This window comes from Rosa chinensis, chromosome 2, assembly GCF_002994745.2.
Source record: "Rosa chinensis cultivar Old Blush chromosome 2, RchiOBHm-V2, whole genome shotgun sequence".
Classification (NCBI taxonomy): Eukaryota; Viridiplantae; Streptophyta; class Magnoliopsida; order Rosales; family Rosaceae; genus Rosa; species Rosa chinensis.
In genome coordinates, this window is record NC_037089.1 from 85,981,660 (window position 1) to 86,005,994 (window position 24,335).

Consider the following 24,335-nt stretch of genomic DNA (forward strand, 5'->3'; position numbering starts at 1 on the left):
AGCGAACTTTGTGGTGGATGCCTTAGCGGGTCTAGGCCATAATTGTAATGATATCTTGTGTTGGCTTGATAGAGTGCCTGCCCAAGCCTCTAATGCCTTATTGTTTGAAGTTGTACTCTGGTCGTTCTAGAGGTTTTTCGTTATAATTCATTTTTCTTTCTTCAAAAAAACATCATCCCCATCCTCTCCTCAATCCACAATCGAAGATTCTCCATCCCATCCCACTATGGATAAGGTCTCCTTACCCGCCTCGAATTTCAATAAGAATTTAACTAACCAAAATTTTTGTTTTTTCTTATTTTCTTATGAAAAGTTAAAAGCAATATATATATTTCGGGTCAAGAATCAATGTAACAAAAATTCGTAATATTTAAGTACGTACTGAAATGAATCTCAATTTTACAGAAGATATATTTTAACATGAAGTTAAACACTTAAACCCCAAAAAGAAAAAAATGTAGGCACAAAAATATAACTTTTAAAACTTTTAAATTAAAAAGAAAGAAAAGAAACTGTTATTGGGGCAAGTTTGGGGGTGGTGATCACAATATCATCCCCAGCCAATCCCTAATTTAAAAGAATGAAGATTAGGGATCCCCATTCCCATTCCCCAATTGTCCCAAATTCCTCCCCCATTAGGGTTAGGAATCCAATGGAGACCCGTCTTGATGAAGATTTTTGTCATCCCTAGATAAATCACCTTGAACTATATTTCAATGCTTCACATTGTCAAAACAATCCATCCACAAATAAGTGAAATAACTAGTTTGAAGTATGTGAAAAAAAAAAAAGAAAAAAAAAAAAAGCCAATCAGTTATGGAGTGGTTGCTGATCTCTTTCTCATTGCCCAAAAATCGGTTCTGCAAGGAAGAAATAGCATTTGAATGAATAACCCATCAAAATTGCTGAATTGACCTTAAAATGAAAGAAACAACCCTTGAATTTAGGATTCAAAGTCCCCTATATAACTTGAAAACCTTTTAGTTTCAAAACTATGCATTTATCCAAACAGCAGTTTTGGACCCTAGTGACATTAACATCTGCTGCTTACAGCAATTATATTCCCATATAGATGAATCTTGCTAGCGCTCAAGGATAAGAAATCAAAGATCTCATACAATAAAATAGGGACAAACAAAGAAAGAGAGGGAAAAAAAAAAACTTCAGTACTTGGGTATGCTTACATCATTGATCTGGAATTTATAGTGTAGGTCGTCTCAATGGTCTTTTCCTTCTGCACTCGTTGAACAAGTAGTCAATTTATACATGTATAGTTGTCCCCATATGTCTAATAAACAAACAAGAACGAAAATGAGATTACCTCTATATGAAATCCATAATGCAAAGCAACCCTCTTCACATCCTCCAAACTCAGTTTTTTTTTTTTTTTTTTTTTTTTTTTTTTTTTTTTTTTTTTTTTTTTTTTTTTTTTTTTTTTTTTTTTTTTTTTTTTTTTTTTTTTTTAAGGAGAAAGGGATTAGGCGATATTAGTTCCTCGGAGACAGACAATGTAGGGCACAAGTCCCACCCTCAAACCCGAAGGTGAAGGGTCTGCCCCACTCTGGGAACCCACCGCCCGTCCCCCAACTCAATTTATTAAAATAAAGAAGAAGAATACATCGTCCAAGAGATAAAGCAAAATTAACAACGAAATAAAAGAGAGGGAAACTTCCCCCTCATGAACAAATCTACAAAAAGAAAAACCAGCCACAAAGTGAAAACTGGACACACGAAATATGCCAGAATTGTGGTTGCGCCTGCATGTAGATGCATATGAAGCTAACTTTGCGCACGACCTCCTGGGAATAAAAGCCTCTGAGAAGGAGCGGGCAAGAAAGGCAGACGAACAAATCATCTCAGCAACCTGTGAAGCGATAACTTGGGAGTCCCAAAAAATCCGCCTGCAAGTACTTGTGAAGCTCTGCAGGAGGGCTAGGATACCAGGTAAAAGAGTGTTTTGAAACACCTAAGTTTGCCATCTTATCTGCAGCTGCATTCCCTTCCCTAAAAATATGAGTTCTACGAAATTGCATTTGCTGAATGTTCTTCAAGCAGTTTTGCCATCTAACTCTCAAGTCCCATGGAGGAGAGAAAGAGTTGGAGGAGAGAGATGCTAAAACACTAGTAGAATCACTTTCCAACCACAGAGTAGTCCAACCTCTAGTGAAAGCAACTTCAATAGACACAATAACAGCATAAAGTTCAGCATAAAAGGAAGAATTGCAACCCAGAGGTTGGCAAAAACTCCCTAAATAAACCCCAGAAGCATCGCGAAAAACTCCTCCACAAGCTGCAGGACCAGGATTACCTTTCGCCAGACCATCAGTGTTAACTTTAACCCAAGGAGGGAGGGGGGGATGCCATAGGACGCGTTGAATCTTGGGCGCTTTACGAGGCTTGGGGCACACCCCAAGGGAAGAGAGAAGGCGGGAATCCAGGACGCCTTTATAGTAACCAGGAACAAGAGAACCGAATTGCCGAATCCATGCCATAATTGAACAACACAGTGTAGAAAAAGTAGGGGAACGATTATCAAACCTGAGTCTATTTCGCGCCTTCCAAATTTCCATGAAAGTAAGCAAACCAGCTGCCAACCACAAATTATAAAGCTGAGGGGAAAAACCCTTGTGACAAAAGCCAACCCAAAAATCCAACAGAGAGTCATAAGCAGGAAATGAGGTTCCAAACTGAGTTGCCAGCCATCCCCAAAGATGTTGGGAGAAAGGGCAGTGTAAAAATAAGTGTAAAGCTGACTCTGCCGAACTGTTGCATAATTGACAGATGGACACAATCGGAATCCCACCTCTTTTCAGCCGATCATCAGTGGGCAAGCGATCTAAGAGAATCCTCCAAGCCAAGAAAGAAAATCGTGGAGGAATGAAAGAATGCCAAATAGTAGAAGCCCAGTCTCTCAAAATAAAGTGTCGTCTAAGCAAGTTATAAGAATCAGTGAAGGATAACTCTCCAGAGGCTGTAGACTCCCAAATGAGCATATCAGGTTCAGTGTCTAAAGGGAGACAGATATCAGAAATTTTCCTGTACAAGTCTGGAAAGGTATCTAGGAAAAAGGAGGGAAACTGCCAAGAATGATCAGAGATGAAATCAGCCACACGTAGATCACTGAATCCTGACCAGTCGAAAAAACCCAACATATCCAAAATTGGATCTTGAAGCCATTTATCTTTCCAAAATGACACTGAACGACCATCTCCAATAATCCAACGACAATTGTGGGTGATATGAAGAGCAATAGAGCGGAAACCTGGCCAGATTGAGGATTTGCGGTAGCTCACTTTGGAACTAGATAATATAGGATAACGAGTTCGCATATAATCACCCCATTGGCTCAAAGAAGTGAAAGAGTTCCATGCAAACCTTAAAACAGCTGCCGAATTAAGAGTTGCCAGGTCACGAATACCCACCCCGCCCTCTTTTTTCGGAGCACAAACTTGAGTCCAAGTAACAGTGACAATTTTCCGAGTCTCAATATTTCCAGACCATATAAAATTACGCGCCCATGTAGATAACTTCTTCACAAGGTATGCAGGCCAATGATACACTGAAAAGCTATGAAGAAGGATACTTTGAAAAACAGATTGCACAAGTTGAGTGCGTCCAGCCATAGAAAGAAGCCTCCCCTGCCAACCCATTAACCTTGACTTAGCTCTATCGGCAATAACTTGGAGATGGCAGCTGCGGGGTTTTCCACAAAAAATAGGAACTCCCAGATAAATAAAAGGTAGGCGCCCTGCATGAAAACCCAATATACGTTGAACTGTACCTTTCCTGTGACGAGACCTAGCTCCAAGATAGAAAGTGCTTTTTTCCGCATTAATGAATTGCCCTGAAGCTGCACTATAACGGTCAAAAAACCCACGCAGCCGTTTAAGAGAGTTTTTGTCCCCACGACAAAACACCATAAGGTCATCTGCATATAACACATGAGACGGTGCAGTGCATTTCCTGGGAAAAGATATTGGCCTCAATTGACGGGTTTGTAGAAGTAAGTGAAGGCCCCGGCTAAGAGCCTCCTCAGCAAGACAGAATAAAAGTGGAGAAAGGGGATCTCCTTGTCTAACACCACGAGAACACGTAAAGAAACCTTGAGGAGAGCCATTGATTAAAAGAGATAGTCTTGCTGAGTGAAGAATAGAGCTGATCCAACTAGTGAAAGTGGGAGAGAACCCAAAATTACTTAAAACTCGGAGCAGAAAATCCCAGTTTAGAGTGTCAAACGCCTTTGCTATATCCACTTTGATTCCCACATTTCCACCATAAGCCTTTCGGTCCAATAAGTTAAAGCATTCCGAAACCATACCAATACAATGATTAATTCGCCTACCAGGCAGAAAAGCTGATTGCTGAGGAGAAATTATACGTGTAGCAATAGACCCCAAGCGAGAAGCCAAAATCTTAGGAATAATCTTGAAGAGAAAATTGGCTAAGGCAATTGGGCGAAACTGAGTAATAAGCTGAGCATTTGGGACTTTTGGAATGAGAACTAAAAAATTGCAATTCATGTTGGGGAGGATCCAGTTTTGAAGAAAAAATTGACGAACACATGCCACCACATCAGAACCAACAATATCCCAACAAGCTTGATAAAAAGACCCTGAAAAACCATCAGGCCCTGGAGCACTAGAACCATCCATAGAAAAGACTGCACTTCTAATTTCCTCTGATGTAGGAATTGCAGATAGCACCACATTTTCATCGTCAGTCACAAGAGATGGAATAACTGAACAAACCTCATCCACATTTGTAGAAGGGGAGGAAATATCATAGAGATTCTGATAAAAAGCCACAGTATGTGCTGCAATGTCTGAAGGGTCAGTAAGTATCCTCTCCCCCACACGGATAGAAGACATTTGACTTTTGGCTGCACGAACCTTGGCATAAGTATGGAAAAAAGATGTACTTCGATCCCCATCAGTAAACCACTTAACCCGAGCTCTATCTTTCCAATAAGTTTCTTGCATCCTCAGAGCATCTAAGACTGCAGACTTTGCAGCAATCTCATCCTCAAACCTTTGATCAGTCATGCCACGGGTCGCGATATCTTGTTGAATGTTGACTAAATTTTCACGAGCAGTAGCAACCTTTTGATGGACGTTACCGAAGACCGCTTTGTTCCAATCACGCAAACAATGTTTCAAAGCCTTTAATTTCTGCAAAGTAACAAACATTGGGCAGCCACAAAGTTGAAAGGAATTCCAACAATTAGACACTACTGCATGAAAATTTGGATGCTGCAACCACATAGACTGAAACTTGAAAGGCTTGGGACCACTTGGGGAGAGTTTTGAAGCAGAGAAAATCAATGGAGAATGATCAGAAGCAACGCGGGGAAGAGCAACACAACTAGTAAAAGGCCAAGCTTCAAACCAAGTGGTATCACAAAGACATCTGTCCAAACGAAGCTCAACATGTCCACGGGTGCTCCAACCATTTGACCAAGTAAAGAACAAACCGGAAGTATCTAGATGAACAAAATCACAAGTATCAGACATACTTTGAAAATCTGCACAGGAGAGGCGAGAGGGAGATGGGCCTCCTGATTTTTCATGGGCGCCTAACACAGCGTTGAAGTCCCCGATTACCATCCATGGGATAGACGTTTGAGGACGAAGAGCATTAAGATCTTGCCATAAATCCCTGCGTTTGATATAAGAGGTAGAAGCATATACAAAAGAAAGTTGACTGGGATCATTGTCAAAAGGAACCTGTATTGTAACCTGCTGTTCGGAGTTGGAAATAATCGCCGGATTAGGAATATGAGAACCCTTCAACAGCCAAAGATTTGGAAGAGCCGCTCCACAGTCATTAGTTGCAACAAGATCCAAATTCAAAGAAGACCAAAAAACTGCTGAGATAGAGGTGAACTTAATCTTTGGCTCAGCAATGCAAACAAGATCAGGTTTGTGAATATGGCAAATATTAGAAAGCTCGGATTGGGAGTCATTGTTTCCTATTCCCCTAATATTCCAATAAAGGACCTTCATTGATCGTACTTTTTATTCTTTCTTCTGTCCCTCTTTGGATAAGGAGTTTCACGATCAAGAGCTAGAGTAGCTTGTCGTCTTTGTTTTTTCTGTTGAGACTTAGAGATAACCGGAGTGAAACCATTTTCAGTATTTTCATTAACTCCTTGACCAGTAATTAATGCGACATCCTTGGCTAAAGTTGCAACATGTTCAAATCCCGGGGGAGCACCCGCAGGTAAATCAACCAGATCAATCAGACTTTCCTCTTCCACCATATCATGCCAACTCTGACCACTATGTGAAGAGAGGGGGTTGGTTGGCTGGGCACTGTATGTCTTTTGCTCCATATTGGAGTTCACCTCTTCATCACACATTTCATTATCACTGTCAACTTCATCATCTCCATCAGTAATGTGAACCGTAGGGTCCTCCAAACTAGTTGTTCCAACAACTGGAGCAAATTCATTAGGAATAGTGTCAACCACTGCTTCAGTTTCCTTGCTTGCAAGGATGGTAAACTTATTCTTATTGATCAGAGGAGACATGTTGCCTTTACAACTTTCAGGCTTCCTGTTGACTATGGGTTCATTAATGACCAGATCAGCAATACTATCCAGTTCCTGGTCAACGGCCTCAGTGAGAACATCTTCTACAAATTTAGTAATTTGATCATTGTTTGCAACCTCAGGGGAGTGTTGCACCTGAGGGGTAGTGTTCAAATTTTGGTCAGAAACCTTGTTTACAGCCGTCTTGGGACGATACTCTTGACGTCCAATGCGAGAGGTTTTTTTAGCAACTTTATGTTCTTGAGCATTTTGCTCATTGTTAGAGCTCTTCAAGAACCTGCATTGATCAACCATGTGGCCAACCTTCCCACAATGAGTACACACATTCTCATAGACCACTTCAATCGGAAAACAATGAGTTTCCCGCTCCACCATCAAAGAAGGTGGTAAGTCACCTGCAAGATCCACATCAATCAAGACTCGAGCAAAGTACCCGAATTGCCTTTCCCTTGTGGCTTTATCAATTTGCAATGGAGTTCCGACACCCCGAGCGATTTCCATGAGATGTTGTTGGTGCCAATAATCTTGACTCAGCCCATAAATCCTAACCCAAATTTGGGCATGAGTTTGAGGAAATGTATCTCCTGGAACAAAGTCCGGTTTCCACTGAGTTAGGCGAAAAATTCCATCAGGAAGAGTACAAGTACCTCCACTCCATACCCTACGGAGATCCTCTTCAGTGGCAAAATGAATGTCAAAGTAGCCTTTACCGAGAGGTACAAGACGCCATGGCTTTGAGGGCTGCCAGAGAGCAGCAAGCAACCCTTTTAGGGCATCAGCCTTAAGAGGTTTAGAACCCTTACGAAGAAGAAGACGACCAATAAGATTGGTTTTGAATTGCTTTAATTGCTCTTGATATAAGGATTCATTGATCTTGACATAAATTTTATCCCCACGAACGACCGGAGGTGGAAGTTGGCTGAGAGATATAGCAGCCTCTGTTGAGTTAGCGAGGATAGATGCAAAAGTGCGTGATTTTGGGGCTGTTGGAGGAGACGCAGAGGCCGTGTCCACGCCTCCCAAGAATGCCCAGGGGCAAACAGCCATCTGATGCTTGAATACTCAAATATATAGTTTTCCAAATGCTTCCAGCAGTACAAATGTCATTCGTTGCAATTGCAGGGAACACGAAAAACATCCAAGAAAAATAAATTTCATCCGGTCACCATCTACACTAGCCTATGCGCACGCCGGGAATGCAACTAGAGTTCTTGTGATCATCAAATAATATAATACGGAATTGAATCAAGAATTTCTGAAAACTGACCTGACTGTGGTAAGCTATGTTCTGACCGTTTCTCGTTCCATTTCATCAAAACCTGCAGACCATCACCGATGCAAGGAGAGCTTCCTTGCGTGATTCATGTTGTCCTGATAGTCCATTCGCTCAGTTCAATGGCAGAGTCCGGCGAGGAGTGGCTTTGCTGCGTCGGAGGAGAAGCTGAAAAAGGCGGGTGAAAGAAGAAAAAAAAAAAAAAAAAAAAAAAAAAAAAAAAAAAAAAAAAAAAAAAAAAAAAAAAAAAAAAAAACACTGAAGGAACTGGTGCCTGGAGGCGGGTCGAGACCGATGCCGGTGACGCCGCAAATTGGTGGGGACAGAGCGGCAAACGTTCGGGCCAAAACAGACTAGAGCAGCGCCGGAAAACTGGAGATCTGGAGAGCCGGAAACTGGAGATCTGGAGCAGCGCCGGAAACTGGAAAACTGGGCGATCTGGAGACGACGGCGTCGTCGGCCGCGAAGTCGATCTGGGCAGCTGGGTCCGAAGTCGATCTGGGTCTTCGACTGAAGCTTCACTTTGCAATTGCAATCGCCACCCCCCGTGAACACACCTGCGCTTCAGAAGCGGAATCTCGATCGGAGATGAACGGCGCGGCGGGGAAGGGCACGAGCTCTAGCTACGGCGCTTCATACGCGTCTGGGCTCCGAGGAGATTCAATCTCCTTTCTGAGAGAAACTGCCTAACCTTTCAAGCTAGACATATCCTAAAAAAACAAAGAAAACAAATTTAAAGATCTAGTTCTTTATTGGAGCATGTCAGGACATGAAATGGGCTTTACCGAACAGAAACTTACATCTCCTTGTCCATATACATCTGCAAAGTGATATAGTAGGGGATCTATATTTGTCCAAACCTGTTATCAACTCAAGCCATTAATAGTGCAATAACATCAGGTAACGAATTAAGTATTCAACGATGTTGTGTGCCGTATCAATAAAGAGTGAATAACTTACGCCTCCTTCTTTCAAGATTCTTGATATGATTTCAATGTATTCAACAATGTTGTGTGCCTTATCAATAAATAATGGTCACAACTGCATCCCAAGCACCTGTATGTGCCACAAATAATCTCCGAGAGATATACATAGAAAGTTTAGTTCATATATGTTCCTGCAGCAGTTGCATGCATGTATCAATTTTTACAAGGACTCCATGCCATTCCTTGTGAGTATAAAAATAGAGCAGATTAAATATCCATGCCATTAAGATTAAATTTCATGAGCATCAAACTCCGTATACAAGTATAAAAATAGTACCCTTATGAAAAAAATATTTGCTTACCTACTTGGCTTGGATATATTGTTATAAACCTCAACAAAGTCACCGCCACACATAGAAAAGCCTTCAGTAATCCCTGCACTGCTTGCATGAAAATCCAAATTGATGGTAAACAGAGCATAAGTGAAACTTTTAGGGGAAAAATAGTATTCAAATTATTAAAACAAGAAAGAAAGAAAAAAGCATGAGATTCAACATAAACCTTCATGGCATGTTGTTTCATCAAAATAAGTGCAAGGAATATGTATTAGCACGGTGACAAAAAATTGTGAGGGTATGTTTCTACCCAGGATACCAATTGCTGGCAACTATTCTCATCTGTTTCTAGGTCATAGTGATAAGAAATTGAAGACTATCCAAGTATCCATCAATAGCACCCGTAGAATTTCAATGTAAACTCATGATTCGTGGACACGACTAATTTAAAGCATCCTTTAAAGCTTTTCAAGAAATGATATCTTTGTAAAGAAAATTATATTTTTGTAGCATATTAAGGACGAGGAGAAGTTACAACATGACTAATGGAAATTCAACCAAAAAAGTGTGCTTCTGTAGCATTTCTAAAGACAAAAGAACACGAGTAGCAGCACAAGTACCTAGCGGGATGAATATCTGGCACTGAAAAGGGACAAAGTTGGTCGTCATCTGAAAGTGAATTACAATTGCTGTGGATCCACGGATATAGTGTCTGCTCTCCAGCAGTTTGACAACTGATAAACAAATCAAGACCAATTACATTGGAAAGAACAATCTGAAAACTGAAAACTGAAAACTCTCTTACAGATAAAACTTTCTTATATATATATATATTTATATATATATATATAGGAAAATGGTTTTTTGACCAAGTGTAGTGACATTCTTACGCATTGAGAATAAAACATGATCATATCATGTGGTATGAAAATTAATTTCACTGGTTAATGAAACCTGCATATAGGATGAGAAACTTTATGCATTGAGTATGAATATATGAACAGAATTAGGAGAATCTAGCCAAGAAGGTGGCTAATTGACAAGGGAAGTTGTTGAGTGGTGCAGGCCGTGATATTTTAATTAGAGTGGTGGCACATGCTTTACCCACTTATGTAATGAGTGTCTTCCAATTGACAAAGAATTTTTGCGAGGATTTGGAGCAAATGTGTGCAAGATTCTGGTGGGGGAGTACTCTTGATAAAAGAAAATACATTGGAAGACGTGGAAGGCCCTATGTAACCCTAAAGAGGAAGGGGGCTTAGGGTTTCGCAGTTTATCCGAATTTAATACAGCTATGTTAGCAAAACAAGCTTGGCGAGTGATTACTAATCCGGAACCTTTGTGTGCACGAATTTTTACAGCTAGATACTTCCCACACACTTTTTTTTGGAATGTGGAACCTCATCCCTCTCCATCCTTCTCTTGGAGAAGCATATTTGGCACTCGTGAATTGTTAAGAAATGGTACTTACTGGCAGGTTGGTAAGGGAGACATTGTGAATGTGTGGTCTGATGCTTGGATTCCTGGAGTACCGAATTGCAAGCCTCAAGAAGGTAATAGTGCAGCTGGAAACATTACTCTGGTTAATGAGCTGATGTCTCAAACCGGTGTGTGGAATGTTCCTTTGATTAGAGACATTTTCCACTGGCAAAAGCTGCAGCGATACTATCAATCCCTTTGTCTTCAAGAGAGGTGAATGATCGAGTGACATGGAAACTAGAAAAACATGGTAAGTTTACTGTGAAGACTGCTTATCGGTTTTCTTTTTCTATGTCTTCTTCTAGAAAGCCTTTTGATTTGTCAGTGGGTGTAAAGTTTTGGAAGAACTTATGGCAGGTGAATATACCTAGTTCTGCTAAGGTACACATTTGGTGAGTGTGTCATGATATTCTACCTTCATTGGAGAGACTTGCTTCAAAGAGGGTTGATTTAGAGTCCATGCTTTGTCCCTTGTGCTCGTTGGCAGTGGAGTTTACTCTTCACCTTTGTCGAGACTGTGTTTTCACAAGGCAGTTGATGCAAACCAATGCTGTGGTATGTCAGGTTTGTTACAACCCCCATTTTTTTTAATCACAACCTGTTGGAATGGTTATGCGCTTGTGCTAGTGAACTTTCTTTGGGAAGTTTGGGTGAGTTAGTATATTTACTGTGGGGTGTTTGGAAAGAACGCAATTGTCTTGTTTGGGATGACAAGGCTAGCTCGGTTAATGATGTGTTGATCAGGACAATTTCTAGGCTACAAGATTTTAGGTTTCATGCAATGAAATCAAGTAGAACTGGCACTAGAGGAGTAAAGGTGACCCGTTGGGTAGCTCCTCCAATAGGTTAGTTTAAGATTAATGTTGATGGCTCTTTTCATCATGCTACAAAGACAGGAAGTGGAGGTTTTGTTATACGGGATTAGCAGGGTACTATGCTTGCCGGTGGTGGGAAGCCGTTGGTTGGTTTGATCTCTCCAGAGCATGCAGAAGTAGAAGCTTGTAAGCAGGCTGTGAAGTTTGCGGTTGAACAGGCTTTTATGCATGCTATGATTGAAACTGATTCACTCCTAGTGCATCAACAGTTGGTAGTCATGTTGGGGTCAATACATCAATGTTGGGACGTCTTTATGAAAACTTCGGGGTTATTCTGGCTGCTAACCCAAATTTGCAGGTTGTGCATACCAAAAGGAGTGCAAGTAAGATGGCTCATCTTATGGCAGCTTCTTGCTCCTCAATTCCAAATGAGGTTTTTTATTTTTCTGCACCTTCCTTCTTACAAGCTGCTTTAGCAGCTGAAGCTTATAATTTATAATTTTTCTTTTCTTCAATAAAGATTGACCTCCTTTCTCTAAAAAAAAACAGAATTTTTAACAACCACAATGTATGCACACCTCGACATGAGATCTCCAATGCAAGCCGCCCAAGTCCAGCACCAGGAACTAAACAGGCAGGAGGGCTCTTCAACATAATCTATCATTATTTTTACATCATAATAACATGGAAAAAAATAAAAGTACCTTAGACAATATGCCAATATGGAACATGACCGTGTTAGTTACTGTGGTCAACAAAAGAAGTTACCGTAGTAAGACAAAATGAAAGAATAACATAAACTATAGAAAACAACTGTATCTTTCCTTACAGCGATCAACATATAGTGAATCAAGTTCTTCAACTGTAGGCCTGTAGCATTGATCACGTTCTTTCTGACCCTGTATTAGATAAGATGACATAATTAACAAATAAATCTCGGACTCACAGATGAGATGACCTAGAACGTAGAAATTAAGGGTAACTGATCATGTACCTCTGCTGCCCAGTCTCTAACTATGTTCCGTATAATACATCAAACCTGTAGTTGGAAAAGAAAAGAAAATTCTACTAGATTAACATAAGTTTCAACTTTCAAGCAAAAGGATTCACTTTGACCTTGCTCAAATAGTCAAATGTCTTAAAAACTAGAAAGGAAAATCTTGTCATTAAATTTGTTTGTTATATCAATTTTTTCAAAAGAGTATTATAGAGCCAGAACTCCATCCATAATTGAGTCAATATACCTTATCAACATCAACTAATAGAACATGTAATTGAATTGATGGATCCAAAAGTCATCCAACCACACCATATTATCACTTCAGACTTTGGCTAACCCGAATGTTAGAATAGGAAAATGAATCGAACTCCTTTTCCTTTCTGGGATGGAATGGAATGGAATTAATTAAGAAATTGTCTTCGTGGGGTTTTTTGAACAATTCACAAATTGAAATTAGAAAATGATTGGGACAAATTTTTTTTTTTTTAAATCCCGATAATACCCAAATCAAACTTCAAAATCAATTTCCAACACAAATATCAAAGCCTGCATTACTCCCACACCTTCCCAATTCAGAAATTTAATTACTCCGGAACATTTTATTTTAGCTCGAATTGTTTATAGAGGAATCACATCTATTTAATACATACGAACAATTTCTTCTTGTCTACACACTTATAAGTCATACTTCAATTACCTTTCACATAAATGTGTACCATAATATTATGACATCACTATGATAATTATCGTTGAATCAATTAAGAACATGACCGACGAAAGGATAACTACCATGATCGATCTGGTCTCAATGCTTCTGGGATGATGTTGTCGATCTTCTTAACAAATCTATCGTGCTAGTCGTCACTAAGCAATCTTTGATTTGATGCAAAATTGCAAGCTGACATAAACGGATAAAGACATATCAAATTTTCTCCAAATAATGCACAAAAAACTTTTTGTATTTCTTGACCTAGCCGTCTCTGCTAGGGTTTCTTGGTAGTTCTCTACCAATAAAATTTCCAAAACTCTTCTTCTCGGCTTGTTTTCCATTCGATGGCTGAAGGCCTAATGGATTCGAACTTGCCATTGATCAATTCAGACTCATCCTTGGTTGCACTGGGGGCTGCAGGGGCTGCGGCTATTCAGGTAGACCAATGGCTTCTGGTTGGACGCTTGTTGGCCCCAAAAGCCAGTTGTTAGCATTAAAGCCACCCTCAAGTGCAAGAGGTACAAGTTATAGAATATGGGATTAAGTAAGGATGTCGAACCCATGAAGATTGGTAAATCCTTTCCTAGCTAGGGAAAACCTAAGGAAAAACTAGAAGAATATGCAAATGTACAATCACAAACAAAGGCTCACAAGTGAACCAAAGTTCATGGTGAGTATGTGCAAGATGGTGTGTAGAGATTTGATTTTGATTTTGAGATTGGTTTCTATTCAAATTGAAACAATGAAAGCAAGTAATATAAACTAACCTAAACAAAACAAGTTGTTATCAAATGGATGGGAGTTAGGGCATCGAGTTTCACTTTTTGCCTCCCTTGCAAGCATTAAAGCAATTGAATATGAATGATGCAAAGCTAATTGTCCAACTACCCTCTTAGCATCCGGATAGGACTACTAAGGCTTAAACCCCTTTCATTTTATTAACTCTAACCGGATAAGTCTAGAGCTAACTACCTAGAGACAAATTCAATTACCGGATAGGTCTCAATCATTTGCCCCTAAATGCATAAAGCTTAGAGTTTAGGTAACCAAGCAAGCAAACCAATCCTATCTCTAGGTGATTTTAGCTCACTACCCTCACATGCACACATGGTGTGCTTTCATGCTCCCTTTTTGCCTAGAGGTAATCAATCTCTAGGAAAAACTTCATGTCATGGCAAACACATAACTCAAATTGATTAGGTCTAAGTAATGCATTCAACTATTGACTTAGCATGTGAGAATGACAACATGAATTTTCATCAATTTATAAACAAAAGCATCAATCCAAGCAAGTTTGCCTAGGGCTTTCAACCCTAGCCCCAACTAGTTCACTACTCACACATAGCTAGATACACAAGCTTCAACATTCTATTAAACATCAAATACATAAAGAGATAGAGAGTAAAGGGTGACTATTGATGATGCCGGAAGAGGTGGTGGAGATGGGTCTCCAAGAACATGATGTGGTGGTAGTCACCTCCTTCTCCTTGCTCCAAGCTCTTGATATTGGTAAGAATAGTGAAATTTGGGATCTCTAAGATGAGTTGTGGTGTTGAATGGTGGAGGAAATGAAGGTTGTAGTGGTGGAAATGGAGGTTTTAGAGGTGGAGATGGTGGTTTTAGTGGTGGAAATGGTGGTGTCTTCTCTAGAGAGAAAAATAGATCTTGGATAGGATGAAGATGATTGAATGGAATCAAGCATTCTGAATAATTGGTCTTTGGCCTTTTTTTGATCAGCTAGGTGTGTCATCTTTGGTCCCCAAGTGTGCAAGAGATGCTCTTACACCATTGTCCCCCAAATGGTCCCAAATTGGCAAGGTGATAAAAGGACAAGGTGTATGGAGATATTTGAATTTCAAGTGATGGGAGATTCTCACCACCATGGTCCTCCTTTGCTGGAGAAAAGACCCTCCATGAGTGGCGGCTCGCAGGAAAATTTCGCCGGAAAAGTCGATTTGCAATTTTCTTCCAATCTCCGTGTCTTCTTCCCCTAGCTTCAAATCTCCACATTTCAAGCCTCAAATAGTCATTTTATTCTCAATGCAAGGTTTCCTACAAATAAAAGGAAATGGATTAAAAAAGGTAAAATAGCATGGAAGACAAATCAATTTTCATAATTATGGGGCACAATTGCGTAAGTAATTTGTGACTCAACACCAGTCTGCCGGGGTTCAAGGGAACCATATCGACGATATGGAGGCTCAGATCGGGCCTTACCATCCAAGACGCAGGTGAGCGTTTTGTGTTTCAATTTGAGACTGAGGCAATGCGTAATCGTATTTTACATGGGGGTCCTTGGTTTTACCGTAACACTATGTTGGTGGTGGGAGATTATGATGGTCTCAGCCCGGTAGAGGAGGTGCCATTGAACATGATGGAATCATGGGTGGTGGTGAAGGGACTGCCGTTTGGACTGAGAAACAAGAAGGCGCTTGCTTTGATTGGAGCGTCCTTGGGATCGATGGTCCGAGTGGATCAGAATGCTGTGCAGCGGAGAGAGGCCGAACAGAGGATCAAGGTTGTGTTCGATGTCCGTCGTCGGGTACGTACCTGGAAGGTGTTTGAATTTTCTCCAGTGGTGAAACCAGAGTTGACCTTCATCTATGAGAAGGTTAAAGGTTTCTGTCGCGATTGTGGGCTGTTCACCCATGATGCACTTGGTTGTGATAAGCTTCTCACCAAAGAGAAAGAGGAGATGCAGACTGTTTCGTCTGTGTCTGCCATGGCGGGCCTATCTTTGGTTTCGGTGGTAGCAGCTAGATCTGTCCCATCATTACCAGGACGGGTTGTGGCGAAGGTAAGCGGGAATCGTAAGAGTGATAACGCTCTTGTTATTTTGGAGCCTGGTTCGGGTTCTTCAGGTGAGGGGGTAATTAGTGCTGGGAAGAGTGGCCATGCAGGGTTGCCTTTTGGTTCCAAGATGGTGGGGAGTCCCTTTATATTGGACCATACTTTGGCTAATATCAAAACTGCGAGCTTCTTGTATCCTTGTATGCCAATTCCTCTTGTCCAGGGGGAGGTCAGTTCTGAGCAGCTAGCGTTGGCTTCTGGTCCAACTGTGCCTAGAAAGACTTCTGCTCTTGTGGAGTTTTCATCCATGCAAGTGGAGCCGCTAAGGAAAAAAAGAAAGGCTATGGCGAGTTTGGACCGCTTTGGGAAGAAATATTTGGCTTTGCCGGATTCAATTGAGGTTGAGGAGAATGTTTCTTTGATTCTGCAACATAAGAATGGCAAGCTTTTGATCTCACCAAAGAAGAAGAAACTAGGGCGTCCGAAGGGAAGCAAGAATAGAATGAATGCCTTGGACGAACAAGAAGTGAAAAAGATTCGCAAATATAAGCGTCGTGGGAAAGCTTTGGGATTTGATTCAAAGCTTGATGTTAATGAGACTGAAATGGCTAGTGTGCATGTGGGGGAGAGTGAGGTAACTCTGCTGAAGGAGTCTATTACTGCAGAGGTTTCGGTAGAAGGTGATGAGTCACTTTCTCCCAATAGTCTAGTTTAGTTTTGTTGTTGGATCGCAAAAATCAGTGCCTTAGTTGAATTTTTATGTCTGCTTCGAGGTTTTTTTGTTTTTGTTTGAATAATGGGGCGTGAATTTCCTAAAAGGTGGGTGTATTAGGGATTTTGGGATTTTATTCTCTCAGAATAGGATTCTTAGGTTCTAAGAAAAGATTATTTCTGTCGACCCCATAGGGGTGTTTCGTTTTTGTACTGCTTGCTGAATATTAATGAAAGGGCTGACCTATTTCCATCAAAAAAAATTTCTCCAAATAACCATTATGTTTTTCACACTCATATCCACGTGTATGATGTATCATTGCCCTCTCCATCCATCATTGTCCTTCGTCGACATCAATATCATCTCATCATCTTATTTCACCACTTGTTGTTTCTGTTACTCAAAAGTAGACAAGTTTTACCAACCCAGAAATTTACTCCGGTTGTATGCTTAAAAAGGGACTTCTCCCATGTGTATCAGGCGGTCTATTTCACAATCAAATCCGTAATTATGCTTCTTTCCTCTGAAGACGTGTACTCACGTAACAGGATGCAACAATCTTTTAACAAATATTTATCAAAAGTAAACGAAAAATGTAGAACTCCGTCAAATTTATCAGTGATGGCGTGATTATATAGCTTTTGGTGACAATCGAATATTGCTCATATATATAATTTAAGAAATAAAACAACAAGCTTATGATTTGAAACCTTTATCAGAATCAAATAATTAACGAACAACTTAAATCAGCTCGACAAGTTTCCGCGCGATAACAGAAAAATTATAGGCGAATTACTATTTATACTCTCTAAGTAGTGCATTTTGACGTTCAAAAGACCTTAACTTCGTGTCTAAACTCAAAAGTGACTGGAAAACTACAATTTAGTCTAATTGCAGAATATTAATTAAATATGGACATGCAGGACCAAAACGTAATAATGCCAACTTTAACTTCAATGTACGTTGAAATAAATAGTAAAAACATATCAAAAATGAAACCTCTGTGGCTATGTGCCTATGTCCTTACATGCATAAAGCAAACAAGAAATCAGTCAAAAAACGTAAATCGAGACAAAGAGTGTTGTTACTTTGGATTGGGGATGCAATTTGAAACTCCCCACTTTTTAAACATCGATCGGTCGGATTCACTGTGATTTACAGAGCTTAGGGATCCATGATTATATATTGCAAGCACGTACAATAGAGTACGTTAACCATGAAAGGATATGCCTCATAAATTGGTGATAGAGATCATCCCAAATTGACGATTTAGACAAAAGTTTGAACTGTTTGCTTTTGCCTCGTTTACATGCTCAAAACCATCCCCATCTGAGACCTGGATTTGTAGTATCGATCGATCTGATCACAAAACCAAAGAAGGCCAAGCTCATTCAAATGTGCCCTAAAATAAACCATCCCCAGCTCAGACCTAGACATCCATGTTGATCACCATCACAGAATTAAGAAGAAAAGGATGATGATGAGCCAAGTCTAGCTAGCTAGAATTAACTTAGCTAGCTTTGAACTTATTTTAACAGAGTTTTAGTTCTCTGCTTATTTTGTATTCTATTTGTGAGAAAGATTCTGGCCTCGTGCCTCTTTCTCTATTGTTCTTTTTTTTTTTGGTTTATTTTCAATAAAATTTCGAGTTAAGGGGTAGATTTTTCCTTAACTCGCTTACCAAAAAAATAAAAAACTTACTCGAACTCAGCAAGAGCTAGCTGGGTGGGTAACCGTCGTTGTGACAAATAGCTAGAGACATGCTTTTGATGCAGAGGCAAACAAGAAGCCACCACGCGACAATCTGACATCACCAACACAAAAGTCTTAGTTTTTATTAAATGAGATTCGGAAACGTCTGCGTGTTCTGTCATTGTGCTCCTAATACCAGCCCATTTCCCTTTCGTTGTGGCTGTGGGTATTATGAGCACAGTAACAAAAATAATCTGATATAAACTGGCTGAACTGGTGTAGGAAGCATTTACTTTTGCAGTAATGCTCCCGCATGCTAAGCATATATAACGTCGAAACGGGCTTGCGTTCAAGTTCTTTACCGCGCGTATGTGACATAATAACATTATCCAATAGTTTATTTTCTAAAATCTAAATTGTCCTTTCGAGATAAGGTTGGTAGGAAATCATTTAATCATCCAGATATATCGAACAATAGTATTTAAGTAAAAAGTTTAGATCCCGTGAAGAAAACTAGATATATTTGGAAGCTTTATAAAAGCAATTTTTTTTTTCTTTTCTGTTCACTCCAAATATAATAAGTCTCTTTAACCAGAAGCCAAGTTAGTAGTGATGGTATATCCATCACTATCAAAGAAGCCTTTTCTACATATTATATATGATTATATGACACACGCAAAGACATTCGATTCCCTCCCAGAAATTCTCCAACAAGCATTTCTGACGCCAACACAATTCAAAACTTCACAGCAAACCATGCACCAAATCATGTAGCTATGAACATCAACACCAGAATTAAATTTTGCTTCTAGCTAGTCTTCTCTTCTTCTTTGCTTCAATTCATCCTCCAAATTGAACTAACATTTCCACCGAAATCGAACAACTAATTAACCATGGAAGATGAACACTCCCCTGAACAAGTTCCACTAAAACAAGCTGTCCCTACTCATCTCTTTGCTTTACCAGTTGATGAAGGTGGAAAAGCCACAGAATTCAGACCATTCTCAATAGCATCACCACACATGCGAGCCTTCGGTTCTCCCTATTCTCTTGCTTCTTCTCCACCTTCTCCATCCCTCCACTCCTCGCCGTCATCCGCGACGATCTCCACCTCACCGAAACCGACACCTCACGAGCCGCGCCATCGCAGCCTTCATCGGCTCCATCTTCTCCCGCGTTGCCATGGGCTCCATCGGCAACCACCTCGGCCGCCGCGTCGCCTCCGGCACCCTCTCCCTCCTCGCCTCCCCTATCATCCTCGCCACCGGCCTCGTCTCCTCCCCAAACGTCTTTATCATTATCCGCCTTCCTCGTCGGCTTCTGCCTCGCCAACTTCGTCGCCAACCAGTTCTGGATAAGCCGCATGTTCTCCGGCTGTGTCGTCGGCCTCGCCAACTGCGTCTCCGCCGGCTGGGCCAACACTGGCGCCGGGGCCACGCAGCTAGTCATGCCACTCACTTCATCATGTCAGCATTCAACTTGCCATCCTCCACTGCCTAGCGACTGTCATATATAGTCCCCACCGTGCTCCAAGCCAGCACGGCTGTACTGGTGCTGACCTACGGCCAGGACGTACCTTCTGGAAGCTACAAACGTACCTCCAAGAAGGGCTCGAAAGACAGCTTTTTCGAGGTCTTCTTCCACGGGATAAAAAACTACAGAGGTTGGATCTTGGCTTTGACCTACGGGTTTTCCTTCGGTGTGGAGCTGACCACTGACAACATCATTGCTCAGTACTTCTACGACCGGTTCGGCGTGAACATTCAGGTGGCCGGAACCATAGCTTCCTGCTTCGGATTGGAGAACTTCTTTTCCAGGCCGATCCGGGGTTTGTTTTCCGATATGTTGGGGAGGAGAGTTCGGGATGAGTGGGAGGCTGTGGGGTTTGTGGGAGACGCAAACGGTGGAGGGTTTGCTGTGCTTGTTACTCGGCCGAGTTAACTCGCTCTGGAGCTCCATACTTGTCATGTGTGTGTTCTCAGTTTTTGTTCAGGCCGCCGCGGAACTCACGTTTGGACGTTTGGTGTGGTACCATTTGTTTCCAAAAGGTAAAAGAGTTTTCAGCTTTTACGTCTTGTTTTGGTTTTGGGGGTTTGTTGTACGGATGGCAATGGGGAGGGTAGGGTAAGGGGATTAAATTATCATCCACATACCCGACTTCATTTTCCATCCCCGTACCCTCCCCAATCCCCGTAATAAGATATTGGGGATTCCCCGTCCCCATCCCCATTGGGGATTAGGTCCCCGTACCCGCCCAAATCCCCGTTAACAATATTACTAATTTATTATATAAAAATTTATATAAATAATTATGGATTATAAAATATGAAGTTAAAATTAAACATCAAAATAAAATACATTTCTTATTTCAATTAAGGAAAATTAACATGTTGATAAAGATCTCTTATTAAAAGAATCTTCCTTTTTTTGAACATATTTATTAATAGAATTTAAATATTAACAAAAATATAAAGTTTACATAAATATTTATTTATAAATAATATCAAAAATATATAATATATATATATGTATTTCAGATAATTTTTATTGGGTGGGTATGGGGATGGGGATCAAAATACCATCCCCACCCCGTACCCGATTTCAGAATTCGAATACTGGGGATCCCCATCCCCGTTACCCGATTATCCCCTAATTTCTCCCCGTTAGGGTCGAATACCCAATGGGTACCCTACCCGATGGGGATTTTTGCCATCCCTAGTTTGTTGAAAAGGGTAATGATATAGGGCCTCAATGAGGTCTAAGATTTTTGGCCTCAATGAGGTCTAAGATTTTTGGCCTCAAATCCTAGGTGTCATGTCATATAAGTAAATAAAAATTTATTTTCAATTCCATATAATATATTTTGCCACATCATACTATTTCAACACCAACTTTACCCTTTTACATTTCCTTTTAGATGTTAATTAGGGAGTGAATCAATTACATTAATGAATTTAATTAGGTGACAAAAAAAAATATCAGCTATTAATTTAAGAGATATGTCTACAGATTCTTTGATCAATATTTTTCTTCATTTAATTAAATTATTTCCTTTAATTTTTCTTCCCAAATGGCATTAATATATTGAATTATGTGTCAAGAAATAGACGTTAACTTTTCTTTCCAAATATTGATTAATTTCATCCACAAAAATATAGCATTAGTTAATTGAATTTGAGAAATACTTATTTCTAAATTAAGAGGTACAAAAAAATTACATGTTAGCAGCCATTAATTAACATCTGCAATCTAAATATAAGGGAAAGACAAACAAAAAATAATAAATTCAGATTTAACGTTTAAACCCTAGCTACATAAAGAGAAAACAATGAACAAAAGAATAAATACAATCATAAAATACATATTCATTTACCTTATATTTTCAAAATTTGCAGGAACCTAACAAATGTTGAATTCATATACATGTGTTATACAAATCTATTAATCGAATGTACGTGCAAATCTATTAACTGAGTTACATGAAATTTTTTCTACTCTTGATTGAAGAAAAAAAAAATTGTTGTTTAAATTTAAGCATGAGTGTAATGAAAAAAAAAAATAAAAGCCAATTTTTTTTTTTTAGAAGAAAGCCAAAATAATTTAGAGTCATTAGATTTTTGAAGGATAAGATGGTCTTTTTCTCAATAATGACATGACATGATTTGATAAATAGGTGATTTGTGTAGATGACATGACATGACACCTAAGATTGTGGCCACATCTTAGGCCTCATTGAGGCCATAAATCATTTTCTTTGTTGAAAATTGAAATTAATTGCTTACCACAGCACATGAGTCTTTTTGAGGAGGTTGTTGGACCTCTTTTTTGACCTTTTAGACTCTTGCCTTCAGTAATTTTAGTTTTTCACAGTCCTTTTTACTTTTTAGTACTCCTTTTCATTTGACTTGGACTTGCTGTGGTCTTCTCTATTCAATCATTACTTCTTCACCGGTAAATTGATTTTCTCTTTGCAGAAATAATGAGCAATTCAAACTTTGTAGTTTCACATGTAGTTCCGGATGGCACTGTCACGTGGTAGTCCCAACTTTTTTTCTTTTTTCTTTTTCATCTCTCAAATCTCCTCTTAAACTCATTAAGTCGTAATTAAGTCGGACTATCACAATTCTGATCAGAAAAGGCAATGGCAGCAAAGCTATTGGAAATAGTTGGAGCATTGCCTGCAGGGACATAGATCAATGCCCCTATTAATGTCGCAACAAATGTTACCACTACGATAAGAGTGCTTTTTATCCGAACACCCAAGACGAATGGTTCCCGGTGAGAATAATTGGAGCAATCGCAGAGGACTTTGGTCCTTCATGACCAGCTTCTGGCCTATTTGGAATCTGAATAGGTCGTAGAGACTGAGAACTTGGTTCCGAATCATCCTTATGTGATAATCTGATCCCTTGTCCATAAAGAGGGATTAATTTCTTCTCCACTATATGGGAATTACAAACCGAGCAGCTAGATGATCTATTGGAGTCCTTAGAGTTCTTGGAATTTGAGTGAACATGAATCCTTTTGTGGAGACAAGGTCTACAGTAAAGGTGGCCACATATATAGTGTTATAATTGGCTCAGCTTGAGCTAATTCTAGGCAAATGTTGCATTCGAATGGCGATCTACGGCCGCAGTAAAATGGACTCCATCCTCCCTTGATATAGATCAATTTCATTTGCTCTATAGTAGCAGTAGTCAAGTATAACACGATTGAGGTATGAGACTTAATTCTCTGATGATTTGTTCATCTGTTTTGCATATGTTTATATAGAAGGTTTACAGACGTTTACAAGAATATAAAACTCTTCCAAGTGCTACACTAATGATGTCTACCATTATAACTTAACTACACTCATGATGTCTACCATTATAACATAACTACACTCATGATGTCTACCACTCACGACATGATGCTCTTCCATGTGGTTCCTAGCACTTTAACAGCTCACGCTAACAGCAGTACATACTGGGCAATGACGCTTTATTGAACAAAGCGAAATCCATCTATGTAGACAACTCCAACAGTAAAGGTGTCCACAAGGTGTCACAACTGGGACTATAGGCGGCTCCTTATAGCAAATGGTGCATTCAAAACCACAAAAGTCACTTGATGAATGAAAGCAGCTGCTGGATGCTGCTGCACTAACGGATTATTTAAGACCAACCATACTCTTACTATGCACATCCATGATCTTTAGAGTCCTAATTTGAAACACATGCAGTGCCTATCGACTGTAAAATTGAGTTCTTAAAAGCAATCGATGCAAAAATTCGTCTTGCCGAGTGACAACTACATTCTCTATCCGCTTTTTCTTCCTATATGAATTTCTTAACAGCTTGACCTGAGATGTGAAGACTTGTGGAAGGAAGCTCTCTCTGGTCTCCAAAAATTTGAAATATGGTAGTTCCAACTAATATTATCACTAGAATGTGGTGGGAACCATATAAAAATGTTAAAAAATAAAAGAAAAATTAATTTAAGAGACCAATCAGAAATTACTACGAGTCATATAGATCAATAATATCACCCCGAATCACATGTATTATAATCCGGGACCATTTTATAATTCCCCTAACACCCAACCCCATATCATTTTTGGGTCAAAATTATAATGACAAGTATTTATTTGGGTCATCTTGGGGAACGCACGTCTAGCTAGCATTTTTTTCATTTCTGTATTTCTTCATAATTAGTGTAACATTTCTCATGGAAATTATTCATATTTTACAGTGAGGCCTTTGGCTGATATTGTAGCCGGGGGGAGATGAGCTAATGGCCGGTGGGTTCTATGTTTGCTAATGGGTAAAAATATGACTAAATTTGGAGGTGTATATTGCTTTTAAGAAACAAATAACCCTAGAGAAACGGCCTAATCTCACAATCCATTTTGTGTGAGTTCTTAAACTGGCGAGTTGAATGGCCATCTTGGGATGCAAACAAAAGCGAGATTAGATGAAACTTCATATGCTGCTCGAAGTCAAGATCCATTACAAATCAAAGATAGATAGATAAAGGAGGAAAAGAAGAGAGAGAGAGATCAAACAGTCACCG

The 24,335-nt window shown here is 39.8% G+C and overlaps 2 pseudogenes; one reads left to right on the forward strand and one right to left on the reverse strand.

The window, feature by feature from the left end:
* Positions 1-1,180: 1,180 nt before the first annotated feature.
* On the reverse strand, positions 1,181-12,673 carry LOC112185288 (annotated as a pseudogene).
* Positions 12,674-18,911: 6,238 nt separating this feature from the next.
* On the forward strand, positions 18,912-23,332 carry LOC112189605 (annotated as a pseudogene).
* The last annotated feature ends 1,003 nt before the right edge of the window (positions 23,333-24,335 follow it).